This window comes from Ixodes scapularis, unplaced genomic scaffold, assembly GCF_016920785.2.
Source record: "Ixodes scapularis isolate PalLabHiFi unplaced genomic scaffold, ASM1692078v2 PGA_scaffold6__148_contigs__length_123643588, whole genome shotgun sequence".
In the NCBI taxonomy this organism is placed as follows: Eukaryota; Metazoa; Arthropoda; class Arachnida; order Ixodida; family Ixodidae; genus Ixodes; species Ixodes scapularis.
The window spans coordinates 82,490,525-82,511,641 of NW_024609881.1; positions in this window are offsets into that span (position 1 = coordinate 82,490,525).

The window sequence follows — 21,117 nt, forward strand, 5'->3', positions numbered from 1 at the left end:
GCCTTTGGGAAGGCGAGGGGACAACCTTCATTGTACGAAATTTGGGCTAAAATATGAGTCAGAATCGGAAAAAGACAACTTCGTTTTCACGTGCGCAATCAAAGTCACCGCAGTTAATCGGAGCTAGCAACAGGATTTGGTTGCTCGAAAGAATGTCCACGTTTGCTGGTGCCACGCCCACGCCACATCATACCGAAAAATTCGGAAAATGGCGGAATTTCAAAAATGTATTTGAGATAATGAGTGCAAGATACTCGGAATTGTAATTAAAATAGAGTATCAAATACTCTCGATCAAAAGTATTTGCAAGATACCAAGATACTTCAAAAAGTATTTGAAATACAGTATCTTAAGTAGAGTATTTGAGATAGGCACAAGTCTGCTCCCAACCCAGTATCACAAGGAACCTCCTAAAAAGGAACCAAGATAACCCCGCCCCCCACAAGGAGCGACAATAACATGCACTCATAAATCCATTGCGGCTATACAAATAGACACTAATCACCTTAGCTCTCAAAAGCAAGAACACGTAGCAATTAAAATTCAAACGATGGAGACAGATATAATATTCCTAAACGCATATTGGACACTGAAAAAGAGTTCAAACATAATAAAGACCTAGATCGATTTATACAACAAAACAATAAATATCCAATACTAATTGCAGGCGACTTTAACAGCACACGTCTAGAATGGAATTACAGCTATTCTTCACCTAACGGCAGAAAACTCGAAAACATCATGACTAACAGACAATAAACTCTCATGAATGACACCACGATGCCCACCAGGACAGGCAGTAGCGTACAAAGGGACGACACCAACCCGGACCTAACCTGGTACAAAGGCAAACCAAGGTGCCATTGGGAAAACCACCTACAAAGCTTAGGTAGTGATCACTATTAACATTACTATAAGAACACGCAGGAAAAGCAAGAAAACACCAGCGGGAACGAAAAGCAAAATCACCAAGTGGGACGAAATAAGAAAAGAACTTTAAAAAAAACGTAGAAAATATTCCTGACCTGACGTGGAGGCAGGGACTAGATAAAATACAGGGCAGCTACAAAAACAAGACCAAATGGATAGCAAACAGTGAACAAGCGCCGTACGTAGACTCGCATCTTCTTAGCTTATGGGACAAGCAAAACAGGATTGCTAAAATTTTGAAAAAATAAATAAATCCAACGCAGGTCTCAAGAAAGCCATCCAAAGAATCACAGAGGAAGCATATCATTACGCAAATGAGATGGCACAAGAAAATCGGCTCCAAACTTGCGATCAACTAAACGGCCTACACACCCCGAGAGTATGGCAAATCCTTCGAACTTTATGAGGGCAACCTAAAACAAAACACACTACAAATAAACTATGCCTCTATTACCAAGCAGCAGAAAAATTACTGTACAAATTCTACCCTAACAAGGACACAATAACTTTCCCTGGCACAGAAACAGAATATAATATCGAGGACGCGGAAGGAATCCCATCCTGTGAAGGGGAGTTAAGAAGCGCACTTAGTGAATTCAAAAGAAATACTGCCTCGGGAGAGGACGGCATAACACACAGAATGCTACAAAATCTCCCAGACAAGTATTTAACACTTCTACTTAAAGAAATTAACAGAGTGTGGGACAAAGGTAACTTACCAACCCAGTGGAAGGAGGCAGTCATTATACCAATCCCAAAACCAGGGAAACAATCAAACTCAGCCATCGACAACTATCGACAAATTTCCTTAACATCCTGTGTGAGAAAGCTAATAGAAAAAGGGTTTAACGAGGCTAGAATGGCACATGGAAAGTCAAGAATCACTACCGGAGACAATGATAGGATTCAGAAAACATGTAAGCACGCAAGACATGATAATCAGGATCAAACAACAAATACTCAATCACCCAAGCACGGTAAAACTTAGAATAGTCGCGGGAATCGACATGAGCAAGGTGTTCGACCAAATATCACACGCGGCTATATTAAAGAACCTAAAAGAAATAAACCCCGGACACAAGATGTACAACTACGTGAAAAAATGTCCTCTCTGACCGAACACTTGGACGACTACACCTCAGACAGCCACCCGATAGACAGAGGGACACCCCAGGGATACTATCACCATCCCTCTTCAACACAGGGGCGGATCCAGAACTCCGTTTGGGGGGGGGGGGGGGGGGGGGGGGGCAAAGTTTGTAAGAATACTATTCTCTTATTCTTTCGTGTGCATCGGGGGGTCCACCCATGTCAAATTTCCCTCCGAGAAGGGGGAAGGGGGGAGTCGACTTCGTTTGGGGGGGGGGGGGGGGGGCGGCCGCCCCCGTCGCCCCCACCCCCTAAACACAGTCATCGCGCGACGCAGCAGAGGCTGGCTACACTATCTCTCCACGGGGCGCGGCGCCGCCGGGGCTGAGATGCGCTCCGATAGCAAACCGAAACTTAAAAACCCGTCGATTTTGTGCGGTTTTTCAGAAAGCCGTAAAATGCTTCGCGTGCCTTCTATCGTTCTGCAATTTGTTGATTTAGTGTTTTTTGATGATGCTGAGCAATTTTCTCATTTAAATCATGCCCTTAAACACAATATTAAAAAAGGTTATTACGCAAAAATAATAAAAAAAAATTAATTATCCTGGACTTTAATAATTTTTCTAAATGGGCCCCTGGCCCAGGACCAAAACACCACAAGCCTTTTTTCGTTGCAATGAGTAGTTTTCGCCGGAACGATTTGGCCTGCTTTCTCTGAAACACCTTATATATATATATATATATATATATATATATATATATATATATATATATATATATATATATATATATATATATATATATATATATATATATATATATTGTAAACGACTTATTTTTTCGTGGGCTCAGTATTTCGCGATTTAGGTAAAAGCGGAGGTGTTGGAATATTTCGCGGGTTCTAATTTTCGCGACACGGTGGTATCTCAATATAGATTCCAATCTGTTTACGTTTTACAGGAACTGTTCCCGGGACCTATTTTTCGCGAATTTTAGGCGAGTTGCGAAATTCGCGAAAATAATATCCTCGCGAAAGTTAAGTCGTTTACAGTATATATATCCCGGCTGTTTTTGTTTAAGCTTAACAGATTTGTTTAAAAACAGCCGTGAAAGTTACACTTATACTGTTTGTGGAGGTGAGTTATAGGGCCAGGGGGACGTATTATAGAGGGATAATCGTATCGATCAGTCGTCTAATTAATTAAAATTCGTTATTAACTTTTTAATTAATGAAAATAGACATGGTTCCAATTAAAAACTTGCTCAACGTCATCGAAAACCACTAAATCAGTCATTTTCAGAAAGACTTTCGGCGTGTGAGAAGCGTAGTATTGTACTAAAGTTACCGCTCGTGGAGCAGGTACAAGGCTGGGGCTAGATAAGAGACGGAAAAATTGCGCGGGCGCCTTATCGCAACCGCTAGCTTTGTACGTGCTCCACGAGTTGTAACTTTAGTGCACTACTACGCTTCTCACGCGCTCAGTCTTTCTGAAAATGAACGATTGAGTGCTTTTCGATGACGCTGAGCAAGTTTCTAATTGAAACCATTTGTCTATTTCCTTAATTAAAAAGATAATTAACGAATTTTAGTTGATTTGTCAACTGATTGTTACGATTAGCCCCCTATAATATATCCCCCTGGCCGTATAACTCACCTCCACAAGCGGCATAAGTGTAACTCACGGCTTTCTGTCAACAAATCTGTTAAGCTTAAAAAACACACACACACACATATATATATATATATATATATATATATATATATATATATATATATATATATATATCGCCGTCTTTTGCGGTGGTCTGCGAGAAATTGTTCAGGAAACGCCCCTCTCAGGGGAACCTCTTCACCCATATTGGGGATGCACGCACTCGTACGTACAGATGGTTTACGACGAGGGTGCGCATTGTGCGCGTATGTGTGCGTGCTGATGGGCGAAAAGGAACGTTGCGCCGCTAGCCCTCTGGAAAAGCATTCGCTGCACACACACCGAAACGTGCAAAAACATACACGCACACACACATGCTTCAGCATCTGTTTCATCCCCCAACCGTGTTTCCTCTCCCAACCCCCCGAACACGCTTCCAAAGAACATATGTTGCTAAAAAAAAGTAATTGCCGGCTTTGCCCGCTTTGACCCGCCTTGTAGACTTGAATGCAAGGCCCGTACCCGGCCCCGGCCCTTCATGAATGTAGCCGTGAAACCCGAGCACGGCCTGCGGGCCGAGCCGGCCCGTGGACCGCGGTCTGGCCCGTACCAGTGCATCTCTACCTGCGACGCGGACGGCTCGCCTGGCTCGCCGCTCGCCCCTGTATTATGAATGGGCATACATCGCTACCTCGCGGCGAGCGACGGAGTTAGCGCAATAACACTCGTTCTGCTGGTTAGCGACTCTGCACGCCGGTACGATGCTCATCAGCATCGAAACGGGCAGGGGTGGGGATTGAACCCAGCATCGTGGGTTCTGCAACGGACCTTTCGCTCGACGTGCTCCGAGCTGGTGTGCGCTAGGCCAGCCGGCCACCGATCCCCCGATTTAAATAAAATAAAAACCCTTTACTACGGAGCGTAGGGAAAAATCGGAGCTATGCTGGGGAACTCGCCGCCGCCGGGGGGGGGGGGGGGGGTCGGAAATGTAAGAGGGGGAGTGGGAAACTCGCCGGGGCGGAGTCAAAAGAAGCTCCTCCCCTCCCTCGTGACGTGGCATCGGAGAGATTCCCGCCGGAGGCGAGCTTAGCCCCCCAGTTCTGTAACACTACTGAGGGATGGACGTTAAAGACCCCAGGCTAGCGGTTGTACGGCACTGCATGGCTAAATTTCTCATCTACAGCTGGGAGAATCTTCCCCGTTGAGGCAGACGAAGTTTTAGGCAGTATCAACATACATACACCCCAATTTTTTTTATTTAAATCGTAAATGACAAATAAGAATAGGTAACAGCAGGGATACTAATTATACAAACATTGCTTGGATGGGGGCTAGTTGACTAGACATTGTGATGGTTTGCTGCGCCACGTAGATGCAAGAGAAACGCTCTTGATAAAGATATAAACTAAAGCAGAGTATAGACGAAAAACAACATACAGGAATGGAGCAGACTAACAACTGTGTAATTTCTTTCTCATCTTTCTCCCCCCACACCGCCACACAACCCCAATTTTTTTTTTTTTTCAGAATAGGGTGCACGTGGAGTGAAAGCTCGCGCTGCAGAACTCAGGATCGTGGATTCACCCCCCACCCCTGCCCTTTTCGATGTTGATGAGCATCGTACCGGCATGCGGTCGTGTATCACTACTACGTGGTGCACGTTAAAGACCCTAGGATAGCAGTCATACTGCACTGGCTAAATTGCTTATCTACAGTAGGTGACAATGTCGCAATGTTCTGGCATGTTCTCCTGCTGTATAAACAACTAACGGCCAATTTGTTTGTCAAAATACGGTGTGGAAGAAGAAAGATGAGAAACAAATTACACAGTTGTTAGTCTGCGCCATTCATGTATATTGCTTTTCTTCTATCATCTGTTTTAGTTTGAATTTTATCAAGTGCGTTTACCTTGCATCTACGCAGCACAGCAACCCATCAAAATAATTGTAAAAGCCTGTAGGTAATGGTAAATTGCGTTCCTGGTTGCAGATTGCCGTAAAAACACATTTGTTTCTAGGATTCACTTTGTAGAATTTGGATGTAGGATTCACGACGGGGGCGACGGTTCATTCACGGCTCCATCGCCTCAAGCCCGGTTCGCCACGCAGTTCATCGCACAGCCACCTTACCACGTCTTTCGAGAGGCGATAGTGTTGTTGGAAATGAACGTCGTCCATGTCAAACACATTGGCGTGGTTTAAATACCTATGCCGACGGCAAAACACGGACGAAAACGCTGCCATTTTGGACGCTTCTCCCTGTTCTCGCGCCCAACTCGCCCAAACTCGCGTAGGTCGGAGCCCGCAAGCTTTTCCCATCCGCGGCGGCTTCTGCCACGTCACAGTGACGTCACCGCATCTCGCCGCGAGTTCCGAATATGCAACTCTCCGACTGCCTCAAACCCTCCGTTTAACGTCACGATCTAGGGAGTGTCGGCGCGTGTCGTCATGCACGGCGCCGACCAATCGCGGCAGTCGGCGAGTTTGGCGGAGAACTCGCCTCGATCTCGCCGCGCCGAGCTTAGCCCCCCAGTTGCCTGCAGCGCAGCGACTGTTGTCTACATGGGCAGTTTCACAAGTTCCCATTGTGGAGCCGCGCCGCCGCCGGTCCAAACAATACCCGGTATTCGAGTCCACTGTATTTTAATAGCTGGTAGAAATCATCTATAAAAAAATTAAATAAAGAAATTATACTTTTGGTTTTTAATGTGTCGGTTGGGTGGGGCAAGCTACCGCCCGTTATGAAGCCATTAACATCCATCCAACGGCGGTCTATCAAGCATGGTTTGATCATAGAGTTATTATAATGTACGCTACAGGTTCAACTGGCGCTTCAGAGCCGTATATGTAGAGAGTTTGGTCAATGGGAGGTGCGGGCAGAACCAGGGTGTGCACCAGACTCGGAAAGAGGGCTTGGCATGCTCTCTTGACTAACCAGAAGCCGAAAAGAGTCCCCTAGCGGTGGTAGCTAGAAACAGTTCTGATCAAAGGTCTATGTTCGTAAATGGTTTTAATAAGCGCGTAAGAGTGAAGTGTAGTAACTCTTTGTGGTTGAAAATAGGGTGCACGTGTTGTTTTGATCATGATCATGCAGAAAGATGTAAGAAAAGAATGCGCCGCTCAACCCGGTTTTGCTCGTACAGAGTGCGATTGCTCGGACGGCAGATTCCCGGCCCTTGGCGCTTGGCGTACGGATATGTCGATCGTTCCGGTAGTCGCACTCTTCCACCATCATTTTGGATGAGCGTGATTGAAACGTCACGTGTACCATATTTTCAGCCATCGAGAGTTACTCCAATGCAGTTATCAGGTTTGTTTCTTGCGACCACCGCCAGGGTATTATTTCCGGCTTCTGGTTGGTCACAATCGAATTTCTGAAGACGCCCTGGAACACGCCCAGCCCGTGTCATTGTTGTTTTCTTCTAAAAAAAACAAAACTCAGACGCGAGACTTAAGCAAACAGATAGGAGCCTGCACATTCACACCTTTTTCTCCCTTTGCGACAGGTTATAGCTGGTCGCGATTCATCAGCAGCATTTATCTTGAAGCTGATGGGTACCACAAAGCGTGAAAGGGGTGATTTGCAGCTTTTCCAAGGCAGCTGCAAGACACTACAAGCCTTCGCAGCAACTGGCTAGCCAGTGCCGCTCTGTTCTGAACAGCACTGCGTGCCATGCAGAGGGTTTGTGCAAGCTCTCTGGGTGGCGACGCTAGCCATGGTAAGTGCATTCTATGCAGCTTTCTTTTAGGGATATATGTGGCTTGCAGGCCATGTCGTTCATGTGCCACCCTAGGGACAGCAGTGCCAAGGGCAAGGCTGTGCTGGTGGTAATCACCACTGCACTGTGTTTTCGTTCAATAACTACTGACAAGGAACGAAGTACTTCCAAGCAGGGGCGGATGCAGGAATTTGCTGGGGGGGGGGGGGGGGGGGGGGTCAGGTGTTGGTCAGCGTACCATATGTTTAGGAACCCCTTCCCCCTCTCCTTCCTTTTACCCTAAATTTTACACACGCAGAAATCAAGAGGGGGGTCAGGACATCCGGACCCCCCTCTTAATCCGCCCCTGCTTCCAAGAGATTCTCGGTTGTGCTTTGATGAACTCCAGCTCGCTTATGAACACGTGGATGGCACAGGTGGCTTTTCCTAATGGACTTGATGTCCGTGTTAACAATGCAACCAGACTTCCTTTTAGTTTGTGGCGTTTTTTCCGTTGCGGGTGACTAGCATTGCAGTAGAGAAATATGCAAAATAGTGTAATGTTTGCATTAGTTACCTAAATTAGTGGCGGGAATAACGGACCTACATTTCCACGGACTGGATTTCTCAGAGGAATAGCCTGGACTAGATAGCTCGCTGCACTATGTCCTTCCTCCTTAGCCTGTACAACTCGGCGTCTTCCCCTGATTGTCTTATGTGGCTGCTTCTGTGTTTGCCTAGGCACTCAGTTGAAATAGTGAAAGCTGTCTGCATTGCACATAATCGCCATGAAAGCCAGTGTGAACCTAGCTGGGTTAGCCCCCAATATGGTTTCTCTAGCTCGACACAAGTAACGTTCCTACCACTGCCGTGTTCCCAGAAAAGATGACCTGCTTAAAGGGGTACTCCAGCGATTTTCTGAGCAACCCCACCTAACTATATTTCCGAAATCGCCATCTTTTACTCTTTCCGGTATGCTATTTACTATCGCGAAATTCAAAATAGTTATTGTGAAATCAGCAAATGAAAATGACGCCAAAAACCAAGATTCCAATATACTTGCGCTTTTCATTGCCGTGACGTCACGGCATGCACGTAGCCAGGATTTCGTTTCAAGGGGGCGCCCGCCTATGACAAAGTGCTGTACGAGGAAGTGGGGGGAGAGGAGGTCCCAGCAAAATGGAACATTTCGGGGTGAGAATGGAAGAAACTGGATGAGTTTTGTACCGGTACGCGTTTGTGTGATCACTACTGCGTGATGCACGTTAAAAACTACTGCACTGGCTAAATTTCTCATCTACAGCTAAGAGACCAGTTACCCGTTGAGGCGCATCTCCATCAAGGCTGTATATACATACAGAGCAAACCAGTTTTTTTTTTCATCTCCAAATAAAAATTAAGGCTGTATATACATACAGGGCAAACCAGTTTTTTTTTCATCTCCAAATAAAAATTATTTGCTTGAAGATACAATAGTGTGTGAGGTACAGAAAGACATCATATATCTTTTAATTCAAAATGTGTTAACAAAAGTTACTAAAAAGTGTGTACCGATATTTTTTCTTTTTACTTCTGGAGTAGAATGCAGCACGTTCAAACACCCATCCACGAAAGCACATGGGAAGGGGGTAACTCTATATAAGATTTTTTTTTTCTTTTTAGGGTGGTTTAGCACAGTTTTTATCAGCTGTAAATTTGCATGCCTCCCTTTAACAACATTAATATTTTCATAATTAAAAAAAACAACTCAGCCCTATATAAAATTTCCCCGCAATGTAATAAATTAAAGACATTTTCATCACTTCTTCTGCAGTGAATATTGCATGCCAACCATTTGACAAACCAGGCAAGGCTCTATCGTATATTAATGGAGCTCAACACTTGCTCCGTGAACCTCTGTAATAGCAGAGAGGAATAGCAATATGTCGAAAGTCATGTCTAAATTCAGTCTTGAACTTTGTTTAGACGTTTCACTTCTCGTCTTCAACATATCGGCCTTGTGAGTGGAACTTCGAGAGTAGCCTGAGCTAGATTCGACGTCCGAAACAAATATAGTGTTTCTAAAACTTAAAAAAAAATCACTGAACCAATTGTGAATAACAAATGTGACTTTGCCAAATGTCGACTATAGTGCTAGTGTACTATTTTTCGCAATATTATTAGCGCTCTTCTTTGGACGGATGTCGCAATGGTCACAGCCGGCTTGAGTTTGCGGTTGCCGCTCTTGAAGCTGTTCCAGCTGCTGAAGGATACTCAACTCGCAGCTATAAAGTATTCCGAGCACAAGTGAAAATGTTTCACGTGACACTAAAGGCCCGTTCACACTCTTGCGACCGAGTACGACTGAGAGAGACGAGATCTTTTAAAACTTCTTAAATGTTTTTAGAATGAGGGAACACACTGGGCATTGTGGCGCCATCTATGCGGTGACCCTGGAACTGCATTTCACAAGAGCGAAGGTTTTGCGGAATTTCCGAGGTCAAATGTGCGTAATACCCATAGAAAGGCTCGTTTATAACATTGACAAAAGTTTTTCGAGCTAAGAAAAAAAGGATAATGCGCGAGAAATAAAAAAAAATATGCCGGACCGCCGAGTTTACACTGCTTCCCAATAGATGGCGCCAGTGTGTTTTCTGGTTTAAGAAGTTTTAAGGAACCCAGGTTTAAGAGGTCGCAAGAGTGTGAGCGGGCTTTAATTCTCTCGGCACACAGCTCGCGCAAAAGCGCCTTGACGTGACTGGCCTCCATTGCTGCCAGGGAACGCTTTTTTTCTTCCACGAAAACAAGGGTAAAAAAGAAACTTTTTTTCAGCACTGTTTCTACAATCTATTGTGGAGCACAGATTGCTACCCATTGCAAAGAAACTTTCAACCTTGAAGCTGCGAAAAAATTGTCTCGATCGCAGGCTTTCGGAAAGCCACTTCGCGGCTGCCCGAGTCGCTTGTCCGCCTGCACATGCGTGACTTACGCGGGTAGGGAAATTAGGGATTTTTCATTGTTGCCAGTGGCTCCTGGAACCCTCGCAGCCGGCGTAACTTGAAAATTTCATAACTTCACGAAAAAATTTTATTTCTTTAAAATATTTTGGTTATCAGTTAAGAAAGGGTTATTGATGCGGTCTGCAAATTTCCAGCCAAATCGAAGTCTACCCAAAAATCGGCGGAGTTCCCCTTTAAAATATAGAGTGCACGTAGTACACAATGGAGAAATTGCTCGCTAATCATTCTTAAAAGTGTGAGTTGAGCCCCTTCGAGGCGGTTTGCTGCCGCAGCGTGCACTGTAATCCGCCCGAGAAGAGAAAACAAGATAAATGACCAATAGGATTTCTTTCTTTCAAGGCTTCTTGAGGCAGAAAAGGCTAGGGAACCAGTATTTTTGCTCTTTACTACCCCGTACGAGACTCAGACCCGACATGCAAGGAAGTCGAGGCCTCTTCATGTGCCCTCTTTCTGCTTCCTTGTGCCTTGGGTTTTAACTGTGTTCACAATTCACGCTCGCCTGCATGCCTACTCTTTTGGTCTCTTTTTGTTCACTGTGTTACTGAAGTTTTCTGTTGTTGCTGTCCCAGAATTGCTTCGTGGATGCACAGAAATACCCAAGGTGCTCGACATCTGTGGCCCATCGGTATTGCCTTTCCCGGTACCACGGCAGGAAGGAGGTGGCCTCTCTCCCTTCCAAGCAGCTGCGATATACTACAAGCACTGGGTTACAACTGCTGCTAACTAGCCCATGGGTACCGTTCTGCATCCTGCACTGCATGTAGTTCAAAAAGCCATGTGAAAGGCAGGTGTGACCTTTTTAGGCACGGTCACTTTGTTTTGTGCATTTTCTGCAGCTTTTACGGGGCAGCTTCTTTTTAAGATTCAATAATGATAATATGGACTCGAGTGAGAGAGGGGGTTTTCTGAGAAGACCAGCCTCTGCTAAACCATTGGGACTGGTATTATATCTATAGAGTTCATGTACGCCTTACGTTATGTACTTTTTTATTTTTTATTTTACTTGTCGGATTTGTGCCACTAAAAATGGGGGAAAAAACAAAAAAAATGTTGACTTGTCGGATTTGTTTTTTTTCAATGTGTTGGAAGACGGAAATAATCCCTGGAGAAGGGGAACAAGAGGAACGAAGGACAAACACAAATCTCCAAACACAGCTAGGTGACGGTGCGCGACCGAAAAAATTCGCCTGGTCCGGGTATTGAACCCGTGACCTCTCCATTACAGGTGGAGCGCTCTACCAACCAAGCTAACCAGGGGTTAGGCGTTAGACGTCAGTAGAACAAACGGGTTTTATCAGCTCTCAACAGTCTAACACCTATAAGGGTGAAGCTTGCAATTCAAGGTTATGATTATGATGCAATTAAATGCAAAGGTGCAAGCGAGCTGGACAAGAACGACGAAAATAGTCCCTGGAGAAGGAGACCAAGAGGGACAAAGGACAAACACGTATGGTCGCGCACCAGTCACCTAGCTGTGTTTGGAAATTTGTGTTTGTCCTTTGTCCCTCTTGTTCCCGTTCTTCAGGGGTTATTTTCGTCATTCTTGTCCAGCTCGCTTGCACCTTTGCATTTAATTGCATTATAAAAATGTTGAAAGAGTCAATGATGTGGTCGGTCATTCATGTTATTTTTCCTACACGCACGTCCAGCCTACGTTTACGTAAAGTCCCAATTGCCCCTTAGCAACGGAAATAATTTGTGCGACAGACGCGGCAGCATTCTGGAAGGAAACTGGCCTGATTATATCTGCCATGTTTAGAGACTACATTTGATGACAGGTTATGAATTCAGTGGCAAATTCCCCCCAAAAGAATCTACATCAACTCCGCCAGCCAGTCGCTGCCGTCAGTTGTTGCGACGTCACGTCCAGCAAAAAAACTACAAACTAGTATTTTTTTTAATGGCAGGTTTCTGCTGTTGATGCCACATAGCACGTCGACACTCAAAGCAATTCTTCCGCTCTTGACCTCTCCGGTTTCACCTTGCGAAGTCGTGACGGTGTCTGCTTTTGTTTGCGGTATTTCTCGTGTGTCGACGTGAGAAGGCAGCGGTTGTATCGCCAAGGAAGTAGCAATCAATCTGTGCATTTGCTCCAGTGACACAGTGTTTCAAACCGGACTTTGCCCATCGCCAAGGGCAAAGTCTAACGACTGACCCTACAGTTGCCAGCATCGTGCATTATGATTTGTTACATGGATTCATACAAAGCAGATTTTTGCCAGTTTCCTCTACATAGGCCTAATTATAAGCAAGTACAGGCATAACACATTGGTGAAAGAGCTGTGACGTTAAGTTTATTCATCCGGCAAAAAAGTTGTCGATTGTGGACTGTTTAGACAGCACATACGATCTCAAAACAAAATTTTCAATACCAGCCAACGCAAGTAGCTCTTTACGGGACTCTTCCTTCGCAGACAGAAATTTCTGGAGTTGAGCGATGTGCTCGAAGCTGTGGCTGTGACAGTTGGTAGGAAGTCATCACTTTCTTCATCGTCATCTTCACTCTCACTGCTGCACTGTGCTGGCATTACTTCTTGTACTATGTCCTCTAATGAGTCATCACGACAAACAGACGCATCGTCGTCAAGACTAGCATATTCCGCCAGCTCGGCTTTCACATTATGTGCTTCAAGGCCAGAAGGCATGATGCCATTGAGCTGGTCCTTATCCTCGATATCGTCTTGGTCATCATTGCTAGTCTTGAAGCACATAATGTGAATGCTGTTTTCCGCTAATGTGTGCCCGCTTGAGCCCCATTGAGTGCGCATTTTTCCGAGCACCAGTGCACTGCAGAGAAGCAACACTGGCAAAAGCAACCTCCGCAGGTATTGCTTCTCTGCAGTGCATCGGTGCTCGGGCATGGGGCCGCGAGAACAAAAGGGTATGAATGAAGCGAAAACGCCGTTCGAATTAGGCGTCTTATAAATACATTAAAAACATAGCGGGACAACCAAAATATTCAAATCTGTTTGAATTAACCGGAAGTATGAAATATCCGAGTTTGAATTAATGCTAGCCTATTGTATCAATTACTTTCTTCAGCAACTTTGTACTTAACATCGCAATAAAGTGATTTTTAGGCTACCGTAATATACCGGGCAAGCGCCCACTCAAAGTTTAGAGATAATCGAGAAAAAATGGGGGATGGGCACTTGGCCGGTCATCAATTTTACATATAAATGTACTGTGCATACTTTTTCATATCTTAGAAATTTGAATATGGGTGCTTAATGTGCAATGGGCGGATGGCCGGTATTCTACGATGAATTCATTTTTTCGGACTGCTCGATTAATCTGAGCTTTGCGTGATCCCCATTGAGTCCGAAATATTGGTCGGTGACTATCAAACTTAAACACAATGGTTACACACCACAGGTCCCGAAGGACCAGGACATCAATGAGCTGGCTTTCACCTTGTCCTAGGCAGCAGAGGAACACTATGGGCGGGACCCTGGGTCACTGCACCGGCCGGCTCATGGATGCCGTACTGTACCCTGGACGGCACTGCGTGTGGCTTAACTGGCCAAGCAGAGGGTCATTGCACGACTTTTATGAGGCGTCGCTAGCCATTGTAAGTATATATTTTGGACACTCACGTCTGGTAATGTACTTTGGCACTCTACAATAGAACACATTTGGTGGCTGTACAGTCTTGCCAATTAAGCCATTTTGAAACGGAATATATTTAGTGGCGGCTCAGTTTCTAACTCGGCGGTCTTGCAGCAGTGTTTAGACTCGGCACAAACCTCTTTGTACTTCATTGTCAGGGCTAGTGTAATTTCTGCAAAGCTGTCAATGCAACTTTTGTACGCGAACAAGATGCAAGACGAAGCCATATGCTCGTGCCCAGTGTACGACTACATGTACTCATGAGCGCTCGTGCCCATGCGTAGTTCATTTCGGCGTTGCCACTCCACGCGTCCATGCACTCGCTGCACCTTGAGAATCAAGTGTGCACCACAATGCACTCCTGTCATACATCACTCACGAGAGGAACGAGAGCAAACAACTGGGGTTTTTCCGCCATAAGAGACGGGAGAACCGAAAAAAAAGGAAGCATGTCTTACGGGCAACAAAATCGGACGCGAGCTGGGCTATTTATTCTGTGAGGCAAGCAATCAACAACCTGTGCTTTATTTGCAAGTTTTCAGTCATTTTGTTGCCGCACAAACGTTGAAATACATTAGTGGATAAACAAAGGTTCAGAAAAATCGTCAGCTACGGCGAGATCTCTGTCGCCATCCGTGCGAGGTGGAAAGTTGGGACGTTAGTTGACAAACCTCGCCCGCCCCCTGTCCATCACCTGACCCCATTCTGCGAATGTGACTATATGCGAGGGAGCGTGATCATGTGGCAAAAGATAGAAGTGCTACTGGCCCAAAGAGCACATAGTTTCCACAGCACGGTCAGCTTAGGGGTGCACGGAGGATAGTTGTGCGTAGTACTGCGGAAGCTACAGGCCAGAGAGGGGGGGGGGGGGGGGGGGGGGGGGAGAACATTCAAACAACTTTTGTTTGAATGTTGAGCGAAGGGCATCAAGGGCTAATTTTCTAGGGGAAGATTGGTGATGTCCGGGTACAAAAATGAGGGCCCCAAACACAATGAGCAAGAGGGGAGTTCCTGCTTTTCCTCTGGAACTGCTAGCGGTATACTAGCCATTACGTCTACCCACTAGTCACTCCAACCAGGGCTCTGTGTTCTGACGTTCCCACACTCTCTCGTGTCCTCCTCTCCCTCAGTGTTTTGGTACATACTCAAGTGCTCTGCATCATGGACAGATTTTTTTTCTTTTTTTTTTGGAGGGGGGGATGAGTTCTTTCATTTTCAGGTTATCTTTTTCTTAATGAAAAATCAACATACTCCAGCTTTTCTTAGGAAGAAATGATTAGTTTTTGGTGACATAACAAACATTAGGTCAACAAAACACATCTGGGCTATATTTTGCCCGTGAAATAGGTATCTCCTTGCAAGCTCCCCCTTCTCTCTCACCCCACCCAGCCTGACCTATAAATTCACCCCTGCTCTTCATTGCCCTGCATGTTCTGATCAGATATTGTTCGTGTTGACCTGATGGACTCCTTTGTTCCCTGCATTCATCATAGGTTTCAGACCGTCCTGAATCATGGACGAAGCCTTGCAAGACTGCACTCTTCTTAGGCCCAGTCCTTTCTGGTGGATCGGGTCTTGCCATGTTCCCTTCTTGTGGGTTCCTGTCGTAATAAATTCTATTTTTTTCTGATGGCGGTGCATACCTACTGGTACACGTCACAAAAAGAGTGTGGTGAATCCATGCCACGGATTACTGTGAAACATGCGAGAAGGTAATTATACAAAAGATGAAGCTCTAAAACGTTTGATGGAAAGATAGATAGATATCCCCGTTTAATTTTTTTGCCACCTTAACATGCTATGTCCAAAGTATTTCAGCGTATCGTGGCATTGGCTTTTGACCATTTACACTTTCAAGGAAAGGCTATCAGCAAGAAGGGTTCCCAAGTCTTTTCTGTTTGCCATAATTACTGAGAAAGGTTTATGCGGAGCGCAGGTTTGTCTGCTTTTTTTGCAGGGGTTGTGGTGACGTCGAAATGCCAAGCTGTGGTTGAAGGACGGTGGGTACACAATGCTAGCTGCCTTCAGGTCTACCCACTATCCTCCAATCAGAGCTCTGCATTCTGACATCACCACAACCCCTGCAAAAGAAACGGACAAACTTGCACTCCACATAGACATTGCCAAGTGGATTTCAACACGTCTAAATGCTTAAACTTTACACTATTTTGTCACCATGATTTTAATGAGGTTTTGCTGGGGGAAGTATGTTTTCCAGAGAGTTTGCGGTTGCCATACATAAATTTAAAGAAAAAAAAACTACACTTGTCCTCAGAGTTTTTACAGAACACACATCGCTATCACCATCACTTCTTATTTGGATCACCGTCACTTTTTATTTGGGTGGATAGCACTTCTGTTGAGATGTTTCACTTCCGTATGTCCGGAAAGCATCCTTGCTGGGCAGCTGTCAACAGTCTAGTGACGAGCCGAAGCGGGGTGGTGATGTTGGAGATATGAAACAGAATAGTACCCAGTGTTAAATATTTATTTGTTTGCTGGTCTGCTAGGCATCACTTAGGTGCTTTGTTTGGCTAGTGCCTTTATTTTATGCTAATAGAATGTGCTGCACCTACAACTACTGCTTAGTTGCACTCGTGCAGGTGTCTATGACAGTTGACCGAACACCATTCTATAGAAGCATGTTTTCAAGTATGGGCACATTTTATTGAAGCTCAGTTTACAGCAACATCAATTATTGAAAAAGGATCGCCATTTAGTGAATCTATTCGATTGCCATAAGCAAATCGGGAAGCACCTAAATGCTAGTGCGATTTACTGAGGCATGTTTGCCTATGCTTTGAGCACTCGCTCTTCTCTCTTTCAGTTGTAAACCAGGCAAAACGTAAAAGTATTCTTGCGAAAACAGCAGGGTTGTGACGTGCACAAAAACATATCTATCATACTTTGAATGTGCTGGCCGCCCAAGCGAGTGATTCCCTGACTGCCTCGGCTTCACTGTCGGCCAAGGCAGAGCAAGCAGTCGAGTTCGGTGAATTGTGTTTTCCTGAAAACAAATTTGCTAAAAGGAGGTTTGTCGCCATTTTCTCTAAACTGTGTCTTTTTGAAAGGATTCAATAAAATGGGGGTTTCTAAACCGGTGCTTGAGAAAATAGGTGCCTCCGCTCAGGCCCTACACGTTGTTGTTAGGTCTATCAGTCGACGAGCTCCACAGAAAAGCAGCGTTCAAAAACAGTTCTCTGTTGCTGGCACGCAAGCAGGTAAAGGTAGATAACGTTCGTAGCGTCAATGCGTCCACGGTCAACAAAGAACATTTTTGGAACTACACTCTTTTTGCGTTAAGTGCTGTGAACACCTTATGTTTACTGTAAGAACCACAATAAAATTACTTTCCACCACAGGTAATGTGCACCCAACCTTCCACCAGATCTGTCCATAGGACGAGCCTATAGTGTAGCAGGTGCCATTGAGCGGATGTGCCGCAAAAGGGCGTCGGGCGTTTTCCGAAGCTTGTCAACTGACCTAGATCTAAGAACATATGTACACACATTGCTACCATTGCCAAGCGGGTCCAGACATTAATTGTTGGAGATCTGCTGAGTTTGCTGAGAAATGTTTTTACAATGTTCACACTTAGGTCAATGCAAGCACATCTTTTATAGCGTGAGTTACACAGGCCGAGGTTGAGCAGTTTTGTGTGGCTCGCATAATGAGCCGTGTGCTGTGCTGCGCAACCGCGAGGAGCAGTGACGTAACACGGCGCGCCGGAGCTGCTGCCGCGCGCTCCGCCGCCACCGCGCGCACCTTGCCGGTCTGCGCATGCACGAGGAGCAGCGACGTCGCACGGCGCACAGCTGGCACGCCAGAGCCAGAGTTCACGCTCGTATATCCTGGCATAGCCGAACTAATTTTCTGTAATATTGACTAACATTTCAGCAATCAAGGAAGTTGATACCAAAATGTTGAAAGCAATAAAGAAATTAAATCTAAGCTGTTCCTTGGGTGGAGATCTTATGTCTTGTTTTATTGTTAAGAACAGCACTGATTTTGTTTGCCCCATCATTGAAGCATGCATATCACCCGAGAAATCTGATCTTCCATCGTTGTGGAGAAAGTTGACTGTATACGTATTACCAGTAAAGGAAACTGGTGACATGTCTATGGTAGACAATAATTGCCCCATTTCCCTACTGTATGCTGGTTTGAAAGTGTGAGATAGTTCTACAGACATTGGTCTTTTTACTCGTTACAAGCAGCACCATGGAACGCAATTTTTTTTAGAAAGTCGCTCAGTACAAATTAGTTTCTGTACACTTGAATACACGGTGCCATTTCTTCTTTCTTAGAAGCAGGTCAATATTATTTATTTCGATTTATTACAAGCTTTTGATAAGATCAACCACAAATTGCTTTTGTAAAAACCTTTATTGTATGGTGTAGCATTGCCAAATTTAAATTTGTTTAATAACTCTAGAAACTCGCAAGATGAGGACGGCAGGGAGAAGCTTCAGTTGCCCTCGCTCCAACACGAGCTTCCTACCTTTGGCAATGCTTCAAGCTCGGGCATTTGTAAGACACGCCCAGACGTTCTCATTCTGTTACGGACTATATCTAACATATCGCCCAAATCGTGTTTGGGTGTTGAATAGACTATTGTATGTTTTTGTACCGACGTGGGGTGGGGGGGGGGGGGGTGCCTGGAGGACTAAATGTAGGACAACACGAGTTGCAGTGAGGAGCCTCCTACATTCGGCAATGCTTTGGCGTCTTGCGAGCCTCCAGAATGCACGCGCAGACAGGGCATCAGAAAAGGCGACAAGTGCTTGCTGGAGGCTGGGCGCTGAGAGATGCCCGATGCCCTGCGTTTCTCGTCTTGTCAGCGACTATTAGCACCGAGATGTTCTGGTGACATCTTTTTTCGTTCACAACATCAGAGGCAGTTTGATACTTCAGCGCAGGCACGTAGCCAGGATTCTGTTTCGGGGAGGGAGGGGGGGGGGGAGGGGGGCCGGGGGCCGGGGGCCGGGGGCCGCCAATAACAAAATGCCGTGTAAAGGGGAGGGGGGGTACTGTATACAAATAATTTATTTAGACACACAGGGTTGGCACGCGGGGTGAAAAACGTGTCAAAGAAAACTTGAGTGCCTGACAAAAGTGCCCGAGGCACATAATATGTGACGCTGAAAAGAGACCGTCATCATGTGGTCAAGGCATTTAGTGATTCTTCAAACCAGTTTTTCTTTTAAGTCTCTAAACTCCTGAAGAAGGTTAGTCTGGCAGGTACATAATGCAGAACGATTTCAAAGGCTTTGTTAAGCAGGGCTTCTTACAGTTTATTAATAGGGCAAAAATTAGTCTCAATATCCCTGCCAAGAAGTAAAAACATGTAACTAACACTTTCGACATAGCCATTAACACACAAACTGTCACTGTCAAAATCTAGGGCTCATTGGCATCCAGGGCTCACCAGCACAGTTAGCCCTGGCTGCTGGCACGCAAGGCATCTGGTATCATGGCAAGCTCGGCTGGCGTCGGTGGGTTAGAGCAGAGCCATGTATACAGAGAGTTTGGTCAATGGGAGGCGCGGGCAGAGCCAGGGCGTGCACCAGACACAGAAAGTGGGCTAGACATGTTCCCTTGGCCGACCAGAAGCCTAAAATCCTTTAGCAGTGGTAGCGAGAAACTGTTTTGGTCCAAGGTATATGTTGGTATAAGGTCTTAATAAGTGCGTGAGAGTGAAGTGTAGTAACCCTTTATGGTTCAAAATAGGGTGCACGTGATGTTTCGATCATGATCATGCAATAAGATGTAAGAAACGAATGCGCCACTCAACTCCGTTTTGCTCGCACAGTGTGACCGCTCGGACGGAAGATTCCCGGCCCTCGGCGCTTGGCATACGGATTATGTCGATCGTTTCGCTAATCACACTCTTCCACCATGATTAAAACATCACGTGCACCATATTTTCAGTCACCGAAAGTTACTCCGACGCACTCGTAAGGTTTGTTTCTTGCGACCACCGCCAGGGTATTATTTTCGGCTTATGGTTGGCCACATTCGAATTTCTGAAGATGCCCTGGAACACGCCCGGCCCGCTTTCGGCCAATGGCGCCTCCTCATTTGTCTCCTTTACTATTCAACGAATGGCCAAACTCTACATATACGGCTCTGGTTTACAGGTGCGGTCTTCTCATCGAGTGAACAGGGTCAGCTCTGGTTGTTGCCCCAACCGGCAGCCACCGCCAGAAAAGTCAAGTGTCGTGCTTTTGCCTGCAATCAAATCTCGGCCCAAGATCACGGGCACCACAATTTCACAGTGCTGATTCTGTTCCTGTTAAGCTGCATTTGCAGCATCAGGGCTCCTCCAGGTGAGGATGCTGTGCCAGAGGGTAATTGTAAGCGTGTACACATATTGAGGCTTACCTCTTTCGCTTTCGGGAGTTTAAAGCAAAAGTCTCATGTAAGAGAGATAATGGCCCCACCACCCAAAAGCATGACGGCATACCGATGGGATCAGTGTCACTGCCTCACTGCTCCCAGGGACGGTAACGGACAAAGGTCACTGGCTGTTTGGGTTCAGCGTCTCTGCTGGTTTCTTTGGCCATTCGTCGCCACGGCGTTCTACCTTTGCTTGTTTGTAGGTTCTGCCAATCACCGCTTTTGAAGATGGTCAGGCTGCTCAGACTCGTGGCAGTGGGCCGACGACAGGTGCCTGCCTAAGTTCTCACGTACCAAGGTTTCCTTTAAACCGCCTCGCATCTGAAGTTGCTCTCTGCAGTGAGTGCAGATAACAAAGAAGCCATCAGGTCGACGAGAGCACCAGGAGACGCTAAGATGTAAGGCAACGCACGACACTTGAGCAATGAAAGGGAAGTCAGCGGCTGAATTCACTGAACCGCGTGTGCTAAAAGTGCGAGCTAGTGCAATTGCTTACGATCACGTGGTACGAGCGCTCCTGCAGCGGGTGCTCCAGGCATGGTAATGAATCCTACTCGCTCACCGCTTGCACGGCCTTTGCAGCTATTTTATGCAAGGGTGATAATTCGTCGTATTACACACAGGTACAGCTCCAGAAAAGTGCATACAAAAAATTACTGTGGCTGGGCTCTGTCGCCTCCGGTACACGTAATCTTCATTTGCAGCAGGAGTGATGTTAAAGCAAGGGTGCAGGCGAGCTGGT